This window comes from Kryptolebias marmoratus, linkage group LG14 (assembly GCF_001649575.2).
Source record: "Kryptolebias marmoratus isolate JLee-2015 linkage group LG14, ASM164957v2, whole genome shotgun sequence".
Taxonomy (NCBI): domain Eukaryota; kingdom Metazoa; phylum Chordata; class Actinopteri; order Cyprinodontiformes; family Rivulidae; genus Kryptolebias; species Kryptolebias marmoratus.
In genome coordinates, this window is record NC_051443.1 from 7,312,997 (window position 1) to 7,334,427 (window position 21,431).

A 21,431-nucleotide genomic window follows, 5' to 3' on the forward strand; every position below is an offset into this window, starting at 1 on the left:
AGCCTCTGACAGATCTGGAGGCCAAGAAAATATCTTAACTCTCCCGTAGCCTTCAGGTCAAATGGACCCTGAGTTACAAGGGCTTCTCTTCCTCTCTTCAGTTACGAGGGCTTCAGTAAATTACTACAAACTGCTGTTTTTTTGTAAAATACATCAGAATGAACCCACTGACCAGACTGCTCAGCTTGTTAGCTGGTCTGTTAGGTCCTTTTGGATCAAACTTTATGGCCAACCTTGACTCACCATGAGCATCAGTGAACTTTACTCGTGACCTTGTTGTTGCCCCACTGTTTGTCCGTCTGACCTCTTTTGTCTGATATTTTCAGACTCTTAGAGGGAAGACACCACAGCCTGAAACAGTTCCGTCTTCGCTCTATGAGGCACTTTAATCAGATCCTCATGTTTGAACCGTTTCTTGATGCTTTTTTGTATCCAGCTCCTCGATAGCTGCCATTCTAATGAAATAATCAATGCCAGCCCATTCACCAGAGGTTTTAATGTTTTGGTTCATTGACGTATTTTCCTCTTGAGTGTTTGGAAGTGTTTTGGTGGCTGTAGATGTTATTGATCTCCTAAAGCTCCCTGGGAAATATCTTCCCCTTCCAAATGCACTGAAACACTGCCTGATTTGTTTCCACGATCCTGTTGTTGAGCTTCGGACTAGGGACATAGAGAGAAAACTGAGACATAATGAAGAGAAAAGCGAGACCAAAACATAGGAGAAATTTCCATTAAATGTCAACCTGATGAGGACCTTTACTGCCCCCTTCTGGAACGACACAGGTCACATCCTGCCAAACAGAGAAATTAAGGCAAATGATCAAAGCTGTTAAAATTCCTGGGTTTAAATGTTTAGTCATTGATTTCTTGTTGTATTTCTAATCATCCCAATTTAGTGGTATCACCGGTGTAAATCTTTCCTTTAACTGAAAACTGTATTGGACATAAGAGTCTGTGGATTATACCAGTTCACTCATAAAGCTCCAGGACCGGACAAGGTGTCAGGCCAGACGCTGAAAACCTGCGCCGACCAGCTGGCAGGAGTGTTTCTGGACATTTTCAATCTGTCCCTGCAGCTCGCCATGGTTCCTCAGTGCCTCAAGTCTTCCACCATCATCCCTGTACCGAAGAAGAGGTCCATCACCAGCCTGAACGATTACCGGCCCGTCGCTCTGACCCCGGTGATCATGAAGTGCTTTGAGAGGATTCTTCTGAGGTACATCAGAGACTTCATCCCCACAAACCTGGACAGCCTTCAGTTCGCCTACAGAGCGAACCGGTCAACAGAGGATGCTGTCTCCATCACTCTGCACACAGCCCTGACCCATCTGCAGCATCCCAACACTTACGTCAGGATGCTATTTGTAGACTTCAGCTCAGCATTTAACACCGTCATTCCAGACAAGCTGGTGCTGAAGCTACTTGAGGTGGGGCTGCCCGCTTCACTGTGTCATTGGATCAGAGACTTCCTCACCAACAGGCACCAGGTGGTGAGAATAAGTGGCTCAACATCGTCTCCACTGGTCCTTAACACAGGCATGCCGCAGGGCTGTGTGCTCAGCCCAGCTCTCTTCACCCTGTTTACACACGACTGCGTGGCCATCCACCCCACAAACACAGTCGTGAAGTACGCGGACGATACAACAGTAGTGGGTCTCATTTCAGACAACAACGAGACCCACTACAGAGATGAGATTCTGCAGCTCACTCAGTGGTGTTCAGCCAACAACTTGGTGCTGAACACAGGGAAGACCAAGGAGGTCATTGTGGATTACAGAAGGTCCAGGAGGTCGGCTCACACTCCCCTTCTCATAGATGGAGAAGTGGTGGAACGTGTGGACAACATCAAGTTCCTGGGCCTCCACATCACGTCTGACTTCTCCTGGAACACAAACACCTCCCACCTGGTGAAGAAAACACAACAAAGGCTCTTCTTCCTCAGGAAACTGAGACGGGCTGGACTTTCCTCACGGCTGCTCGTGAACTTTTACAGGGCGATGATTGAGAGCATCCTCTGCCTCAACATGACTGTGTGGTATGGTAGCTGCACAGCACTGGAGAGGAAACAACTTACACGGGTGGTGAGAACAGCACAAGGCATTGTGGGATGCCCCCTCCCAGACCTGGACTCTATTTACACAGACCGGGTCAAGAAGAGAGCTGGATCCATAGCGATGGATTCCAGCCACCCGGGTCACAGACTGTTCGTGCCGCTGCCATCGGGCAAGCGGTACAGAAATATACGGACTACAACAAATAGATTGAGAAACAGTTTCTTCCCCACAGCCGTCAGAGCCATTACTCCCTGTCGTCCCCCCCTCCAACATATATCATAACCTCGCAGTCACACATACATATTCTCCACCACCACACAGCCATATTGTTCTGCACTTTGCACTGTTACATTATTTGTACTTTGCCATAATTGGACCTGCTGCTACTTCTTTGGTATTGTTGAGTGCCTTTAGTTAATTTAGTTGTATATATTGATATTATTATTATTGTGTGTTTGCTTATTTATACGGTATATATTTGACCTCTTGCACGGGAGCTGCGGTGGAAATTTCGTTGAATTCTGTTCGATGACAATAAATGCTATCTATCTTCATAACATTTTCATGTTATTTCGATAAATCAAATAATCCTCCACCTTGAAGGAGGTTTTTCCACACTTGTTCTGTAAAAGTAGGACTCGGGAACATTACAGCATGTCTGAAAACCTTTAGGCACTACGGCGTTGTCTCCTAGCAACCAAAGAAAAAGGGCTGGCAGAGCAGAATGAGGTGAGATTATCCCAAACTATCCGCTGATTCCATCCGTGCCTTTAGGTTCATTTGTATACAGAACAGGAACCAAACACATCAGTGAAGTTAGACTTTGCTCAGATGGATAAGGAAATTATAAAACTTCTTATAAAAGCACAGGATTAATGACAGGATAACAGCTTTTTCTGCACAAGAACAATAAGTAAAGACATTTATCCTGAAACCTCCACAGATAGTATATGTGCTCCTTGAAACATCGGGAATAAACATTTTTATCTGGATAGAAGCTAAATTTATTGTTTCTGTTCCCTGCCAGCGGCACTGTACCGGTGTGCACTGCTGTCATAACTGTGCCACTTCAGTTTTCACTCATAAAAATCTTCCATTCTTGCAGAAAGGGATGAGTTTTGTTTTGTGCAGTGACGCGCTGAGATAAATCTGGAAACACAGCAAGGCTCAGCAGGAGGCTGAGAGTCCGGTTTCATCTAGAAGTTTTGGTTCCCCTCAGCCCATCTCATGAGCGCTACAAGCATATGTTGCGTCGTATCAGTCGGTCTCTGATCCAGGATCAGTCCAATGCTTTCTCTCGTGTTACAGGAAGTCCTGGTAAGCAGTGGAAAGACTAAATGGTGAACAATCCAAACTCGTGTAGCACTATTTTGCTCTTAGTATGTAGAAATACAAAAAACTTTATGGTGCGCTTTTGCTTTATTTAAGTTATTGGTTATTATTGTCACAAATTAGAAAGGATTATGAGTTAAATAGAGTCAGTGTAATGAAAATACAAACACCTGATAACTCACCGACACTGTTTTAGCTCAGCTGCAACAAAGACTTACTGAGATCCTGAGTGCCCTTTTTTAAAACCCGTTAAGGTCTCTTCAAAGACTTTTTTTCTCAGCACGTTAGTACATTTCCAGTAGTAATAATTAAAAACAACCAGAAGGGCAGAAGGCTGATCGTTGCCATCCACCATTCTGCATCCTGTTTCAGATATAGAAGTATAACAGCTTTGGGTTTTTGTCTTTGTTTTGCAGCAGGTTTGCAATTGTTTTACCAAAATGTTTCAGTTATGTTGTTCAGTCTGGTATTCTTGGGTTTTTGGTTTTCCCCATAGCCATTATTCGGCTGTGGCTCAGTGGTTAGGAGTTTAAAGCACTGATTAGACTCTATAGACTGATTTATTCAGCTTAGCTTTGTAGAGCTGTAGTAGAGTCTGTTATAAATGTATTGAGTGGCCTGGTTGGCTAGAAAGGCGCTATATACTGTATGTACAGTCCATTTAACACCTGTACCCAGTAAAACAAAGCTGGAGTAGTGTCTTATTCAGGTAACTTCAAGTTCAGTTCGAGAAATTTGATGTCATCATGCTGGTTCACTTTTTACCTGGCTCTGTTACCATGGTGACTGATGCCTGAAACCTAACCTGTTCGACAATAGGCAGTAATTATTGTACAGATTAACTGCAAATCAACACGTGACAGTATTAGTCATATTTGGATAGTACTTATAGTATTTTGATTATTTTAAATGGAGGACTTTTTTAAATCCGTTCAATTTTTTATTACTCAGAATTCTTTCACTAATTTAAAATATACACCTTGTAATGAAATCTTTTTTTTTTAGACACTGCAGTTTAGAAGGGACCAACATGTGCACAAACTCAGAAACTAGAAAACCAGACAAATTACTTCACAGACGACATGAAAACCAAACGTGATAATATAAATATGTTACAAATGAAGAATAAACTAAGGCTTTAGTAGTAACAGTGTTTTGTTTCATGCTTGACAATGTATTTAAATTTCAGGAGTCCAAAAATGTTTAAACCTAACAGCTAACGAGAGGAAACAGACTATCCTTTCAAAACAAAAGACTGTTTTTATCAACTCAAAGACCTCAATCACGACTGCCCAACCTTTGTGGCTGGTTTTCTTATAAGACTGTAGAGGCTGTAGTTTATGCAGAGCTTCTTCTTAACTGGAGGTAGGTAAGTTTCTTCAGGTCCGACAGTAAATCTGGAAGTCGCTGATAGTTCTTATTAATGAGTGTTGAAAGAACATCTGGTATAATCCCAGCTGCAGTCAGAGCAGGAGACGCTCACTATGGGTCCAGACTACAAATGAATTACACGTGTGAAGCCAATGGTGTGAAAAAAGAAAAATATACATATATATATATAAATATAAAATTGTCGTTGTCTGAAATAAATCACTGCACTAAAATAACTCAGAGTGTCTCTTCTGGGTCACTCCTAAGCCTGGATAAATAAGGAAGGTTGAAACTGTAACATTAAAAAATAACCTAATTTATTTGTAGTTCGAAACCTATGTGGGGGGGGAATCACTTTTTGTCTCTCCCACTGCGTTATTCCTCCCTGGCGATTGCGCAAATTAGGTGATGACACCTTTTAGTGACTTCTTGCAACTTTTAGGAGCTCCAATTTCCTAACTGAGGATTTGGCAGCACTGCTGTGGCATGTTTTTAACTCTTATAACAACTGCGTTCTCAACAATTTCACAGCGGTTCATGTGAAGGCTGTTTTATTACCTTTACACCACCGTCAGTTTTGCTTGACAAGGTTTTACCATAGAATTCAGCGCTATTCATAGGCACTCATAACAGCAGAAGCTAGTTGTTGTTAATTCAGCTTGGTGCTGGAATATTGTAGTATTTCAGACTACAATTTCAGACAGAATTACAATGTAAAATTTATGCATATATTTATTAAAAGAGTCTGTAGAAAAAAAACAGTCAGTTAAGATTCCATGTCTATCTATAAACAAGATTATAGTACACTGGAGTTGTTATAAAAGTCTATTGAATGTACATTTTTTGATCATTTAGATTAAAAAATAAACTTTTTATTAGTGTAAAAAAGTTATCAGTGGTACTAACTGTATTAAAATAGTTTGGATTATTAATATACCAACAGAAAGTTTCTAATGTCATGTGACTTAAAGGATCATTTTTCAAAGAAATTACACAAACGTCCATTTGTCTGCAATATTTGTAAAATCTGAAATTGGTATTAATTTGAACCTATAATAGATGAGTAAGAAGGGTGTACTTTCACTTTCTTTATAAGGGCACCAGATCAAATTTATTGATCAATAAAAGACTGAAATATATCTTATGGGAAATCAATATTTAGATTACTTTTATATATACTCACCCTTATTATTTATCAGATCTCAACAACTGAAAGCTGAATCTATTATTACAGGAATCTTTCAGCATACCTATTACCATTAAAGAGACCTTTTTTTCAGATTTTATTACAAAACAAAAATGAATCCAATAACAACAAACAACAAATCAACACAACAGAATATCAGGAACAGTGAGAATTTTGGAATAATATTCTGAATTAAGGCATCAAGGAATTATTCTGAAATATCTGAACCTAATTTAACCTGTAATGTTCACTTCACAATGATTTCACAAGGATGACATTCTAGAGCAAGAATTAAGTGTTACGATCCGAGGAAAGACTTCGATTATAAATTAGCCAACACAGGAGAATCTTTTGAATGAGATGTTTGAAATCCAGATGTTTTAGGTTTTACATGCACAAGAATTTGGACAGTTCCGGCTACTTTGATAATCATTTTCATGTGGGAATTTAGAATGTTGATAATTCTCTCAGACCATCATATTAGTTTGATCAGGTTCAGGTTAGAAGTTAAATGTTTTGTTTATTGCTTTGCACCGAGTTAAAGTGTCATAGCCAGACCAAACATTACTTTTCTCATCACCAGGAGGAACACCCAACAGGGCCTAACCAGATCGAGTCTGTGTGACCAGCTGTCACTCCGTCTTTCTGAGTGACTCCAAAGAGGACCATCGGACCTAAGCAGAACCACGGAGAGGAGGCAGGTTGAGGCCCAAAAGCCCACTGATGGTCAGCAGGGCAGCATTTTGTCCACCCGAGGTTGTGGTGACGGCTTTTGCGAGATGTGGAGTTTTTCAGCTGATGGTGTCAGGAGTTGAAGCGAAACCCAACGTCCAGGCTTTAACTTTAGCTTCTCTTAAATTTTCTACTGCTGGACTTTAACAAAACAAACCTGGACAAAAACACACGTTTTAAACTCAGGCAGAGCAAAATTTGACGAGGTAAGATGAGAGGAGAGGGACCAGACAAAAACAAACACTACGAAGACTGGCAGAGTATCCAAGGTCCCTATGGTTTAATCAAAAGTTGTGAGACGGCAGCTTCTCTTCAGCCACTCAGATCCTGACGAGGTCAGAACCTTGAAGGCTCTTTCACAAAACAGTCCCGCGAAGTGGCGGCAAAGAGCAGTCTGCCTTTATGCTGCCTGCCTCTGCCCGTTCATGTGTCACAGACGGAGCCGGCCACGTCCCGCACAGACGTAAGCTTTGAGAAATAAAATAAGCACCGCAGAACCAAAAAGAGGCGTGGGGCAGAACTCAGCTGCGTTGACGTGGAGCACAACGCAATAAATGTGTGATGGATGTCTTCCTCATACTGTTTTTAAAGCATGACGGATTGACTCCGTTTGGTGATTCAGTTTGTGGTTAATTATTTGTCAAACTAAATGCTAAGTGACTGTGAGTCTCATTGGTCTTCCCTCAGTTTGTTGTTGTTTAATCTCATGACGGGGTGGTTGAACTATATATCATCACTTCGTCACTCAAATCCAATTTTTTCAGTGGTCATTCACATTACATTTTAAATGCGACCTCCATCAGACTCAAGTGTGAACAGTCTCCAGTTCCCCAAATGACTCACAAGTGCATAAGAAGCTATGAAGTCACACTCCACACACTGAGTTTACGGAAGTAAATATGGACGCCGCGAGTGTTAGCATGTGTGGCTTGATTCTGAAGCTGCTGTCCAATCGGGGTCAACTGTACATCCAAACAGTAACAGGTAAAAGAAAAAAGAGAAGAAGAAGAAAAAGAGTGCAAATGTTAACAATTACATTTTTTTTTTTGAGCTTTTAGTTGCTACCTCTACCAAAGGCATGTGTGGATACAGAGTCGGAGATAAGAGTTGTGGGGCTTTAACATGAGGGACCTCCGTCCTCCAACCTCCGCACTTTGAAAAACATCGGATTTGCATCTGATTCAGTACCACATATGGAAAAGACCTAGGTCGGATATGAAAAAAATTGTATTTGCCACGTTCACAATACCACAAAAAATCTGATATGTGTTGCTTACGGGCAAAAAAAAAAAAGAATCAGAATAGGGTCGCATTTACCCGCAGTGCAAATGTAGCCTAAACTGGCTTGAGGTGTTTAGTGAAAGAGACTGAGTGTCCTGCACAGCAAAACTTATCTTTTCCTGTTCAAAAGATGTTCTGTTAGCCAGATCCCTGGACTTCTTCTGTAATGACAAAAAGTAATAAAAATTGTTTAACGACTTGATCAATTTTTTATTAGCTTAATGAGCATATAAATCATCAAAGTTTACTTTGGAACACATTTTAAGAATGTTCACAATTAAAAGAACAGATCTAATCAACACATAAATCACGTTTTCTTTGAGTCAGGAACACCGTCTCTAGATTTTCTGAGTGCGTGGAGCCTTGGAAAACAACTTATCCAAAGCGATACCAGGGATTCAGTCATAACAGAAAGAACTTTTTCACAGAGCAGTTTAGTTCAGAGGGGTGTGGGGGAGGATGCAGTTTACCAAATGTGGAAGAGAACTGCAGAGTTTAACTATCGGCCAGGATCTTGTGTAAAGGGTTGTTAAGTTGTTATTGCCAAGAACTTTCCAGAACAGTTCTTAGGAAGGATATGAGGAGAGGATGAGGAGAGGAGGAGATGTTAGGAGAGGAGAGTGTCTGTTCTTGGTCGAACTGACCCAGCTGCCTGGGCTGTTTTTCCAAAATAATGTAGGAGTTATGTAAACTTCTGACCAATCACAAATGGGTCAGAGGTATGCAATACACACCAATGTACTGGGTCTGTATATAATACGCTCTGGTCCCAAAGATACTTCGATTTTCTGTGGTATTTCTGAAGATGATAAGTTGTGTCAATAAATCCCCTGTGTTTGGCTGCCTTTAAACCTTACAGGGTCCCTTCATGCTACACAGGCAGTATAAATTTTCAACCTTAATCATAGTACCACCTGTAATCAATTAGTGATGTAGGAACTGTATGTGACCTGTATATTCCCAGTGATTTGGGCTGCAGTAGAAGTTTTAGCAGAAAGAAAGAATCATTTGCAAAACCAAGCAGACAAAACAGGAGATCAGTTCCTCCCACGTCTGCATGCCTGGATCCATAATAATAATAATAATAATAACAATTTTAAACACTGTGCAGTTTCCCACCCAACAAGACTGATAAATAATTGGACATAGTAATATTAATTTAAAATATTGCATTAATGAAGCTGCTGAGGATCCTGTGTGGCAGAGTCTTGTCCTAAGAGTGCTGAAAGGCAACAATTAAAATATTAAGATCAATACTCATTCTCCCCATGGAGACTTAACACTCTATGTGTTATTAAACGTTGTGTGTCTGTCACCTCTGAAGTGGGCACAGATGGTTTGTGAGAAAGAAAATGGCAGAAAGTCAAGCGTGTGATTCTATTTCGGCTACTCCGACATGAATTCTGACAAGATAAAACATCAGATTTACATTAAATTCATCCCATCAATTCAAACTGAGTCTTTAAGTTTTGCTTATGCCCAATTAAAATTTAAAAAAGCCTTGTGTTTTGGAATAACAGCGGCGTGTTTTTGCCTTCTCAGATCATGAATTTCACCTCCACGCCTCCTCACAGCTCTGCAACTCCCCCACACACACACATTCACACTGGCCTCTAATGCAACATGCATATTTTATAGACAACCTTTCACTCCAATCCCAGTCGTCAACCTGAGGGGGGCATTCTGTTTAAAAGACAAACATTTTTATCCCGGCTGTCAGGAAGTGAGCTGTGATTAAAAACCACCTCACAGTTTCATCGTTTGGAAACAGGATATTCAAAAACAACACTGAAAAGATCAATCGTATTTTATTTATTAATTCAATCTAAACGTGGAGTTTTCGGAATAGTTTTATGCCTTTAGTTAGCTTTCACTAATTTTTCTAGCCTTTCCCTACTTTTAGTTTTAGCTAGTCTTTTCCTTTAGTAGCTAGCCTTCTGTTACTTCAGTTTTTAAATACCTTTTTGCTACTTTAATTTAACTAATCTTTTGGTCTTTTCAGCTAGCCTTTTGTTCTGTTTAGCTAATATATTGCTTCTTTTAGCTAGCATTTTATTGATTTTTAGTTTTTTGCTAGCATTTTGTATGTTTTAGTTTTAGGCAACCGTTTACCACTTTTACCCTCAAGCTAACATTTTGCTAATTTTAGTTTCTAGCTAGTTTTTTTTTTTTTAACGTTTTGCAAGCATTCTGCTACTTTTAGGTAGCTTTTACTACCTTTAGTGTTAGTTTTAGGCAGTGTTTTGCTACTACCTAGAATTTTTTTTGTTGTTGTTGTTTTAGGTTTTTAGGTTGCATTTTCTATGTTTTAGCTTTTAGCCAACCTTTTGCCACTTTTATGTTCAAGCTAGCTTTTTGATAATTTTATCTTCTAGCTAGATTCTTATACTTTTAGCTAGCATTCTGCTACTTTTGATACCTTTAACGTTTTAGGCAGTGTTTTGTTACTTTTAGCTAGCAATTTTTTACTTTTAGCTTTTAGCTAAAAGTATGTTTTAGCCAACCTTTTGCCATTTTATCTTCAGGCTAACCTTTTACCTTCTAGCTAGTTTTTTGACACTTTTAGCTCCTTTTTGCTACTTTACCCTTTAGCGTTTAATTGGTCTTTTGGTCCTTTCAGCAAGCCATTTGTTCCTTTTAGCTAACATTTTACTGCTTTTAGCTAGCCTTCTGCTAATTTTAGCAAGCTTTTAATCACCCCTTTCCCTCCTTTTAGTTTTTAGATAGTGTTTTGTTCATTTTAGCTAGCAATTATTTTACTTTTAGTTAGCATTTTTCTTGTTTTAGCTCTCAGCAAGTGTTTTGCTCCTTTTAGCTTTTAGCTAATGTTCAGCTTCTTTTAGCTTTAACAACTTAGTTTCACCTTCTTCAGCAAAAATCAACAAAACCACTCTGCACTCAGCATTTAGATCACATTTTCACAGGAAATGCAGTTTTTATAGTTATGTCCTTGAAAAGATGTATTTTAATGAATTAATTATCTTAGGTATTTTGTTGTGACAGATAAAGGACAATATTTGATTCTACCAGATGTAAAAAGATCAGCTTTAAAGGCCACTTCTCCTGAATCAGTGTTCGTCATAATGAGGCTGCGGCTGCGCTGAACCCTGCAACACGCTGGGTCTTCAGGGAACACGTGACATCAGCTGTGCTTATAATGAGCTGGGATGTTTCTGTAAAAGCCCCCAAGGTGGGTCGGCGAGAAAAAACATCAAGTCCACATGGGAATATTGTCCTATTAGGAGACATATGGTTTTACTTTGAAATTCACAAACACCCCCAGAGGCACAAAGTGCCAACCGTTAAAAGCCCAGAAAATTTACAACTCAGTTTTCACTGCAACAGACTCATTTTAAATGGGACAAATAGGCCTCGTTTTAAAAATTCATGGCTTTTTGGACCGGTTGCACAAGGCTGAATGTGTATTTATCTCTCCCAAAGCAAAAAAACAGGCTCGTACGCTCAATGCAGCACTCGGAGGATAAAACCTGCAGTTTGGCCCTTTTGATGCCGGATGAAATTTGTACCTTAGTTTCAGACGCGCACTGGAGCCTGTTTTTGTTTTCCTCGTCGAGAAATGCTTTGTGAAAATTTACACAATATTATATTAATTGTGTAAGTAGACAAATGTTTCGTGTAAGGGTTAGGTGGACAGTATCATATTGACTTTTTTTTTTACATTTTCACAGTGTTCAGAAGAGGCTTGAGTGTAATCCAAGGACTGGAAGTGACAGGTTTTTTTTGTTGAACCGTGCTGCCTCGCCTGCCAAAGTTTTATACAAAGATCCCACGTTAACTGTCAGTGCTCAGACTATGTGTTGGCGATGACTTTCAGCCACTAACATACCGAATATTGGCTCGATATTTGTAAAACTGACTGAGTTACAGCCACTTTTGTGCTTGCTAAGGTTGATTAGCTGGGCAGCCATCCAGAATTCAGTTGACTCCAAGACTGTGGTTGAATTGACCTCTTATTCACTATATAGCGCCCTCTATCGAGAGTCAGACGTTTTGTAGAGCTGTTTGAAATGTTACCTGTAATTTTTGATTCACAATATAGTGCTCTAGAAACAGAAGTTGTACACTACATAAGTGGGAGTAGTCCACTGCAGGCTAAATGAGGCTAATGCTAATGTCAGCAGCTCATTGTGCTTTTTTTTTTTTTTTTTGGATTTGCTGAAAATGCCTTTAATTATCAACACATATCTAATGTAAAGTGGCTCAGCTCATCTCTGAGCTGTGGGGCTTGGAAACGATGAGACACTGTGATCTGATCTTATATATGAAACATCCATCCGTTTTCTTTCCCCGTCTTTTCCTTTCAGGGTCCATCTCCTGCTTCTCATTGTTCTAGAGGCGGAGAACTGCCTGGACAGGTCACAAGTCCATCGCAGTCTGAATATAAAATGTTTGTTTGTGTTTTTTCAGACTGAGTACAAGTATGAGTACTTCAGTTTGGGTACTTGCCAATACCAAATCTCGATACAAAATAGTTGAGTTAGTACTTACACAATGATGTTAAAAACACGTCTTTTATTTAGAGCCCAATAAATTGTCAGCTGTCTTAATATTATCTGTATTTATTTTGAAATACCTCCAAACTTCGGCCATTTTGTTTGCCCTTGGTTACTTAAAAGGAAATTATATCACCGGGAAAGCCTCCTCAACCCACAAGGCTAACTATCAAACCAGAAAAACTCAGGGTTTAGAGAAAAAAAAACAGGATTTATTTTTGTTCAGGGAATTGATTAAGTTCTTCGTCCACGCCACATTTCTTTTTTAGTGAGAAACTGAAACAAAACAGACACTGTCCACTGAGTAAGGAAACACAGTCCCCATCTGGAGTTAGCGAAAAATGTTGGCTTTGCGGTTTCAAATCTAAACAAAACGCGCTCTAAAACAACCAGCGGCTAACCAAAACTATAAGTAAGAACGACAACACTCACAGACGATTCTTTGACCCAAGTAGGCAGTTAAATACAGATGCCGTGGTTTTACAACTCTAAGCTAACGCCAGCAATATCCAAAAGGCTACTTAGCGATGCTAACAAAACTGCCAGAAACGGAGGAGGTCAAACGTGCAAATCCAACAACTGCCACAAGGTGGTGCTATAACACAAGATATGACTGACAGGTGTCAATCAAAGGGTATCGGTCCGGAGTACCACGGTGGTTTTATGAGCACAAATATTTGATGCCGGTATCATCCAGATACCCATATAGGTATCAATATCAGAACACCACTACTTTGAAGGGAATTTGTAATTCACAATGTAAAGCAAGCTTCATTTCAGCCGTTTTGTTGTGCGTCTTGTTTTTACTACATAATATTTTGCAGGTAATAACTTAGAATTTTAGCATGTTGAAGGTTGTAGTGTGGTTACAGTTGTGTTAAAAGATGCACAACAGTGATATAGTGTAACATACATGTGTAAGGACAGTGTTAAGGACATGGGTGATGTCATTTACATTTTCTTAGCCTAAAATATCAAAATTATGTTCGAATCACTTCAGATTCAGGCATGTAATCCACTGTATCTTGCTAACATTTATTCACGCACTGTTTGGCTGTGAATACTCGGTGCATAATGATGGAGTACACTGCATTCAATTAGTGTTTAAAATGGAATAATTACATGTTTAAAGTGCACCCTCCTCCTCCCCTCGCCATGCTACAAGCTTGGTGAAAGTTTCTGCATCGAAATAAAAGTGCCGCATTTTTTCTGACATCTGTTTGTTTGTTAAACAGAATAAATCTCCCGTCATCAGTTACTCAGACGTTTGAAGAAGGAATAAGAGTAGCTATATTTAGTGTTATCCCCTCTTCCCCCTAGTTTTTACAATCTGTAAACTTTTATCTTCAGATAAATAGGAGGGAATTCTTTCATCAAAGCTTTTTTTATGTTTTCACAAGTTGAAATATTAGCACGCCTCAAATAACAACAAGAAGTAGGACTGTGCTCACAAACACAAGGAACAAATCAAACGTGGCTAAATTCATCAGATTTATTTAAACGAGTAAGACTGCAGTTACCATGGAGACCATCCCAAAATATTCAGTGTAAATCAAAAGAGACGAGTCGAATTGGGTTGTTTCTGGGGGGGTTAAGCCTTTCATCTGAATCACGACTCGCTCTGCTCAGTGTATGAAGCATTCAGATGAGGTCAGAGGTCAAAGCTGTTCCTAACCTGTGCAGGAGAAGATTAAAGGGGGAGTTTGTTTTTTCTTATTTTGCTTTATTCTTCTAACAATGACGTTTTAAGTCGGCAGCAGCCGATCAAAGACTCCAGATTAATTAAAAAAAAAACAACAGAAGAAATCTTCCCGTCGGTAGAGAAACGTGTTCAGGTTCGTCTGCTGGGTGGAAACTGTTCAACGCTGCCGGTTAAAATGCGCAGCAGTTGGAGCGCTGTTCGTGTGTGGGTGGAGCTGCGTGTCTTCTGAGTGGGAGGAGGGCACAGCCGGGGTCATCACGTTGTCAAACTTCTGTGTATTAATCGTGCACGGCTCCAGCACAGATATGATCTCTTCCCTTCTTATTGCTATTATAACGCCTCTTCATCCTGACGATACACGTTGTTCTACCTGAACCTCGGGGACAGAAACACAGAGATGTAGCTGTGTTTACCTGTGCAGGTGAACTCCCAAACCTGCTTTGAATGCCTTCAGACCATCAGCCGTGAATGCACTCACGCAGGGTTTGGCAGGCGCGTTAAGAAAAATAATAACCCTGCTTGTTGGCATTTAAAGCTCTGGATGTGTTCAGTAATCAACGCCCTTAAAACATGTCACTGAATCAAAACCGACACATTAGGACTGAACTCTGTGCTGTAATTAACTCTGGACTCGTTTGTTCATTTTGGATATAAAAGTAAAAGTAAGAGCCACAGTGGGTGTGTGCTGCCCCCCTGTGGCAGAAACAGGAGCAGCAGGTTGGACTGGAAGTCTCACGTGACGAAACTCTGACATTTGATTGATTGTTGAACATGAAGACCATCATCAGTTGGCATCATTTAGAATTCTGTTTGTTTCTGTGTTCTGGGCTCTGACATTGACCAGCTTTGTTTAAATTATATCTCTGTAGATTTTTCTGTTTTTTTTTTAAGTGCATCTTTTAGGACAGAAATATAAAAGGTCCTCTCCAACATCAGTCATATGAGTTTTAACTAACATTAGCATATCAGTTGTAGTTTTATTTTTTATTATTGATTATCAGCTGTTTATTTGTCTTCCTGTTATGGTATATATGCCAAAAAAAAAATTGTTTGTCCACAGGTCGACACTGCCACCTGGTGGAGGATTGCAGGAAAAACAACTTAAACTCGTGAGCAGTTTTATGATGGAAATAGGTTTTTCCTTTTTTATTTATTGTTCTTTGGATGTATTTAAAAAAAACAACAATAATATCTGTCATTTTAAATGACTAAATTGTGACTGTGATGGTGAGGAAGAGATTTGATTGTGAGAGGATGAAGAAGATATCTGGTGTGAGAGGATGAAAGAGCTGTCTGGTGTGAGCGAGTGAGGAAGACACCTGTGTGAGAGGATGAGGAAGACACCTGTGTGAGAGGATGAGGAAGACACCTGTGTGAGAGGATGAGGAAGACACCTGTGTGAGAGGATGAGGAAGAGAAGGAGCTGCTGTGTTTGAGGCAGACGATGATGTTGGTTTTCAAGCCGTCTGGATTGTGTCGTACTCTGTTTGATTGTTTGGGATCATGTTGGATTTTGTCAGACTTTGTAGGGTTATGTTGGATGATGTTTGATCTCTTGGGATCCCGTTGGATCTTGTAAGAACGTGTTGAATTGGGACAAACTGTGTTGGAACTTATTAGATCATGTCAGATCTTGTCAGACTGTATTGAATCATATCAGATCCTGTCCGATTGGGTTGTATCCTATTTGACTGTGTAGAATCATGTTGGATCCTGTAAGACTGTGTTGGATCTCTTAGGATCTTATTGAATCATGTCTGGTCAGAATGGATCTTTTTGGACTGTGTTGGATCATGTTAAATCAGGATTCATCATCTTGGGTCTTGTAAGATCATGTTACGGCTCGATGAACTGTGTTGGATCATCTTGGATTGCTGTGAATTGCGTTAGATCTTGTTGATTCACGCTGGATTTTGTTGAATCTTGTCCGATCTTGTTCGATTGTGTTGGATCTGACAGAACAAACTTCACAACACAACAAGTAAAGATTTCACTCAGAGCTCACAACAACAGTTTGCGACACATTGTGTGTGATTTCTTTGATTTAACAAGTTTTGAACATTCATAAGATAAATACTCTTTTTTCAAACAGTAGACCAAATTAAACTTGTTGCTCATTTTTTACAACATAAAGAATTTATTTCACTCTTCAGGTTTCACCAAATGATAAACATTTATTTAATGTATTTAGATTACACAAACACAGAGGATTCCTCACAGATAAGCACAGAGATTGTACAATAATGTGTTTTTAGTTTAAATTAAAATCTTTGGATTTGAACATCAGCTGATAATGTTTTAACTCGAGGTCTGTCCTGTTTTGATTGGAAAAAAAATCCAAACAGAATAATCAATAATCTGTCAAAAAACAAAATAATCTTCCTTTAGTTGAACCATAATGTTAATCTTTGTCAGTATTTGTCACATAATGGTGCGAGACAGGAACTAACCAGTTTAATTAGAAATAAAGCTGCTGAAAGATAAACAGGCAGCCACATTCATCTATAACATGAAATGTATGTCAGGACAGAGAAGAGGAGGAGAAGAGGAAAGGGCTGAAGAAGAAGAAAAAGAAAAAAGAAGAGGCCATTTATGGAAAATGATCAAAGGGAAAACAGCAGAGATTCAGCAATTACCAAAACTTTTAGAATAAAACATGAAGTAGAAACTGCAGAACAAGAAAACAAGAGCTTAACAACATCCCAAAGCAACTGAAACACACTTTCATTCAATAAATCAAAAACCTACAGACCATAATATTTTAGTCCATTACAGTCATGTCTCACCAAATCCCAAAGACAAGGATCAAACGCTGAAACAGAATCAATCGAAGTCGGCCCAGTGCTCCAGCTGCCTCCCGTTTCATTGCTTTTCCTGCTTCAAAAACCATAATTAATGAACAGGTCAGATTATTTCAGTCTGTCAGTAATTATTTCTGCTCGACTCTAAATCTGTCAGAAAAGAACAACGAGGGCGGGGGGAGCGGTTAAATGGGCCACGGGTTGGTGATTAAGAAAACCTTTTGATAACCCTAATAAACTCAGTGGTATTTCTTTACATAAAGTCACATCTGTTCAGGAAGCGCACATTAAGAGCTTTTAAAAAAAGTGTAAGCATTTTGGAGTTAGATAAAAGTTAGTGCCTGGACAATGAAACAATTTTCAGGAGAAATGGGCAAAGAAATGAAAACGATTGTTAAATGTCAGCCACGTACTGATACTGGGTATACAGTGTAACAAATAATAAATTAACACAGTTAGTGTTTGCTCCTGTAACAATCTCTGCCAGAGTTTTGAACTAAGATTACCTTATGATGAAAAATGATTGAGTTCTAGCTGTTTTAGGCAAACCTTATAAATGATGTCGTGATATTGCAAGATCTCGTAAGACGTGTGACGATGTGTTGTTCATGAATCTCAGCTACTGGAACATCAAACTTCAGCTCACTCCAGGAGTTTATCACTTGTAGATGTATATACCCAATGACTACTTTCTGAGAGTTTCATCAAATCTGTTCACTGGACACAGACAAAAGGAAATATTACCCTGTTGCCCTAAGGTTTAATCATTAAGCTACATATCCTCTCAACATTGTGATGATAGTTTGTTTTTCACCTAAATGTAGCCTAAATTCGCCACTGGACTCTAACACCCTATATTGTTGCAACACCCCAACAGAATGCCTCGGGGAACACTTTCGTAAACCTTCTCCAGATCCACAAAACACATGAGCTGGATGGTCAAACTCCCATAAGCCCCTTAATAGCTCTTCAAGAGTGACGATCTGGACCACTGGACCACTGTTCCACGACCCAGCTAAAAGCCACTCTGCTCCTCCTTAATCCAAGATTCAACAAGAAATCAGAACCTCTTTTTTCCGAAACCCTGGAGTAAACGTTCCTGGGAATTCTGAGAATGTGATCCCTTCACAGTTGGAACGCACTCTCTGATTTTGCTTTTAAAAGATAGGGACCACCACCCTGGTCTGCTTCTTTGCAGCTGTTGTACTGATCCTCTGAAGAGGCGTCTCTACCATGGCAGTCCCACCACATCTAGAATCTTTAGCATCTCGAATCTCGTCCACTTCTGACGGTCTGCCAGTAAGAACTACCTCAGTGACCTCTGCCATGGTAATCATCTTGACATCCCAAGAAGCCTTAGACTCTGCCTCCTTAAATATGGACACTTCTCCACCAGTGATGTCCATCTGCAGTGCTTTAATTGGGTCCAGGCCCAGTAGTGGTGATCCAACCTTAAAGAATACTGCTGGAACTTTGCTACTCCTGCTGTAGCCTGTAGGCAGCCAGTGACATGTATTCACCTTTTGCATATGTGAGTAGTTGGATTCTATCAGTGGACATTGCACAAAATGTTGCTTGTATTCAGTTTCTGGTAAAATAGATATAGAAGCTCCAGTGTCTGCAAGTAACTCCAGGATCTGTGAGTTTCCTTGTGGTGCTTCAATGTTCATTTTTCATGTGATTTTATGAAATGCTGCAGCCATTAGGTTAACATCATTAACACACAGCTTTGCTAACTCTGGAACAACCACTTCTCTTACTACAGCCACAGGTGATTTACATACATTGGCGAGATGTTAGTGATGGTTAGGTTAACCTCTGAGGCTCTTGCAATTATGCTGAAAAAGATTCAAAGCTCTTAGGTTTCTGTCTGACTAACAACAAGGACATCTGGTGTTCATCTGACTGAAGCACTGACAGCTTCAATCTCATGTCAACAGTAAACGTCCAAAAAAGGCCATGTGGTCATTTTAATCGGATATTTTTGTTCATTGATACGAATTAATAATCATCATCATAACATATAAAAATGAATAATACGCTTGTTAAAAGGTAGACACTGAACCAGAAGTATAACTAAGTTTTTTACTAAATGGAGTCAGATATTTGTTTTTAAAAAATTATAATAAACAGACACACTCATCCATATATTAAAAAAATATATTTCAGATTAAACTAAAGACTAAAAATAGATTACAGATTTTTTTTTTGGTTGTTTGTCTGCTCCCTTCTGCAGGGGTTGCCACAGCAATCAAACCCAAAGGAAAGATTTGACAGTTGTTTTACGGCAGCTGCCCATTCCTGATTCAACCTGAGCTTGAACACGCAGCCTCAGGTTTACAAAACCGTGGCACTGAACACTAAATCTGAAGCAGTGACGTTACTAGCAACTGAGATCAGTGTAGCATTTTTACCTCCTGCTTCCATTTAACATGCAATGATTCGGGCTTTGTCCTCCCCCAGCAGGAACCTGTCTCTCACAGCACTGAGATAAGAATTAGCAATGAGCAGATCTCTTATAAGGTCATTTTCCATCACTCCAAAACTACACGGCGCCGCTAATGTCTGAGCTCAGCAACATGTTGGCTTGAGGTTTCATCATCACATTGCAGGTTGTCTGAATGTGAGTCTGCACGCCAAAGCATTAACTTGGAGGACAAAATGCTTTTCAAGTGTAGCCATGGCTTCATCAAATAATGCACCTTATTCTGGTTAGTGTTAGAACAGACACTGTCCCTCTGGTCCTAAGCACTGGAATAAAAAAAGCACATCCTCTTTCATCTGGCCGTGTGTCTCCCATAACATTTACGACAAGCATGTAATTATAAAATATTTTCCTCCATGTTGTAAGTGGTATAGGAGGCTCACCAGCATGATGCAGGAAATGCGGTGGACTCGGTACTAGAGAGCTCATCCTTTTCAACGATTTTGTTGTGGCGTTTGTAATGAATTAGGGGACGACGGTTAAACTCACAAACCCTATCACAGTAATCGTGAACACACCAAATATAAAATACGATTCAGCCTCATTCTTCGCCTGCATTTCTACTTCAACACAGTCTCTTCCGTCCCACACTGTCACAGCAGCGCCCTCTTGTGACAAAAAGTAATAACTGCAACAGAACAGAACATATATGCATTTACTGTGTAAACCTAAGAACATAGCATCGTTCCTTACAGACACATCTAATTCAAATCATTTTCAGTTTGCATTTATTTCAACACGTTTAGATAAAAACAGGTAAGAAATGTCCCCAGGCTGTTAGTAGGTGTTCTTCTGGTGAAATGCAGACATTATTCTAGTGTTTTAAGAGGGTAATAACAATAAAATGTCAATGGCAATTTTATTTATATAGCACATTTAAAAACAACAAGGTTGACCAAAGTGCTTCACAAAAAACAAAGAGGAAAACCATCAATTAAATACATTTAAAAGACATCCATAAAACCAACAAGCACAAAAATAGGCTAAAGACAAACTAAAACAAGAAAACGCCATAACATAAAAGATCTGACGGAACTCAAACTGAACCCAGATTAAAAGCTAGTGTAAAAAGTGTCATTTTTAGGTGGGATTTAAAAGACTGTAAAGACTGCATTATGACGTCAAGGGACAGGTTGTTCCAGAGTCTGGGGGCCCGATCCCCTCTGTGTTTTAATTTAGCTTTCCGCTGCACTAAGAGCATCTGGCTGGAAGATCTCTGTGCTCTTTTGGGGTTAGAAAAGTCAAGAAGTTTAGTTAAATAATCCTGAGTCAAACCATTTAAAATGTTAAAAATGAGTAAACGAATCGTAAAAGGGATACAAAAACAGACAGGCAGCCAGTATTAATCTGTTAAAACTGGGGTGATGTGGTCATGGAGACGTGATTGTTCAAGACCAAAATATAAAAAGTTGCAGTAGTCCAAGCATGGACTAGAGCTTTGAGGTCTTTTAGAGGATTGTAATATTTTGCTTTGGCATTTTGATGTAAATAGTAAAACTTGTTCTTGACAACTGTGGATACTTGTTTCTCAAATTTTAAAGAACTTTCTAAAATCACTCTGAGATTTCTGACAGAGGAGGAACAAAAAGGAACAAGGGGGCGAAGGATATCAGAGTGAACTCATTGAGAGGAAATACAATCATTTTAGTCTTGCTTTCATTCAGGGTCAAACAATCCAGTCTTTGACATCTTGTTAAACATCCAGTTAAACAAGAGGCATCAAGTTTAAAAGGAAAAGGGAAATAAATTTGGATTTGGATCATCAACGTGGCAGTGAAAGGAAATGTTAAACGTTCTGAATACTGAACTGAGGATCAGTGCCTCCAAATCCGAGGCCATGGTCTTGAGCCGGAAAAGGGTAGAGTGTCTTCTCTGGGTCGGGGAAGATGTCCTGCCCCAAGTTTAAGTATCTCAGGGTCTTGTTCACGAATGAGGGAAAAATGGAGCGGGAGATCGACAGGCGGATTGGTGCA